This window comes from Galeopterus variegatus, unplaced genomic scaffold, assembly GCF_000696425.1.
Source record: "Galeopterus variegatus unplaced genomic scaffold, G_variegatus-3.0.2 Scaffold11360, whole genome shotgun sequence".
In the NCBI taxonomy this organism is placed as follows: Eukaryota; Metazoa; Chordata; class Mammalia; order Dermoptera; family Cynocephalidae; genus Galeopterus; species Galeopterus variegatus.
In genome coordinates, this window is record NW_007737471.1 from 22,345 (window position 1) to 24,041 (window position 1,697).

Genomic DNA, 1,697 nt, shown 5'->3' on the forward strand with positions numbered 1-1,697 from the left:
TTCTACCCTGTGTCTCATGTTGGAAATAGCAGACAATACTTACCAGAAACAAAAAAAAAAATAGAATATATTTATATTTTCATGAGGGAAGAATCCACAGCTTTTCATGCTTTCATGTAGTCCAAATGTACACATGTTCCCATTATGATGATTCTTCATTTCATGAACAATTCAGAAAAATATTCTTGTTGGGCAAGTAATTGAGTCCTCCCCTGAATTGGATTAACCACCAGTCTCTTAAACTGACACCACAATTCTATTCACATTTAAATACAACAGCTGAACAAAGATTTGATGGAAGTCTCTGTTTAATGTGGATGTTGGAGAAAAACTAGATGTGGAACTGGTGGAAAAGTTGATGAAATAGGTTTGGTTAAATGTATCTTTGGTTGAATATGTGAAGACTTTTAATGTATAGTCTTAGTTCGTATTTATAGGTAGATTTTTGCCTAATTAAACAAGGAGAGCCCTATGTTGGTCAGTGTGTATTCCAAGAATCATTAACATGAGCAGGAAGGTATTTATGCACAACTCTAAAGGCTACCTATGTTGATATGGTTTAGACCTTGGGGACTGGTGCCCCACCGAGGTGATTAAGTAAATCTATGACTATGGTCAGAGGCATATCCAAATAACAATTTTATGAAAAGTTCCCTTAAGACATTAGGTTTTTTTTTTTTNTTTTTTTTTTTTCACTTTAGATTTCTTCATTGGAAATTAATTTAAAAGATGAATGTAGTTATTGATGTATTATATCAAATGTATGTTGAAAATTGAAAATATAATGTAAACCATAATTATAAAATTAGCACATTTAATTGAAATTTGGTTTATTCAACAGGTAAGATGTCAATTAAATTGAAGAAGTTAAGTTATCTAGGTGGTGTGAACAGAAAATATTTAATTAAAAAATTGTGAAGTAATCGTAATTTTGGGTTCATAAACCATATCAGCATTATTCTATTTTTCTTCTTTTTATTGGAACATAATTGTCCATTTTCAATGAATTAAAAATAATACCATAAACACTCTTGAGCCTACCACCCAATTCAAAGACTGGAAGCTTACCAATAGCTTAGAGCTATCTACACGTCTTTACACTGCTTCCTTCTTTCTGCCTGCCTCTCAGGGGACTCATGATGCATAATGTCATCTATTTACCATTGCAGTATACAGAATAGTTTCACTGACCTAAAAATCCTCTGTGCTACACTTATTCATCCCTTCCTTTCTCTCTCCTGCTCTTCTCTCCTGAAACCCTGGTAACCACTACTTTTTTTTTTTTAAGCATTACCTCCAACATTTATTATTTCTTTGTGTTGGGAACATTTCAAATCCTCTCTTTTAGCTAAGTGAAAGTATACAATAAATTGTTAGTTATAGTCACACAACAAGTGCTGTAGAACACTAGATCTTATTCCTCCAATCTAGCTGTGATTTTGTATGTGTTAACCTACCTCTCACTATCCCCACTCCCCGCTGTCCTTTCCAGTCTCCAGTAACCACCATTCTACTCTCTACTTCTATGAGATCAACTTTTTAACTTCCACATGAGCGAGAACATGTGGTATTTATTTTTTTTGTGCCTGGCTTATTTCAGTTAACATAATGTTCTCCATGTTCTTCTATGTTGCTGCAAATGACAGAATTTCATTATTTTTTATGGCTGAATTGTATTCCATTGTGTATATATACCA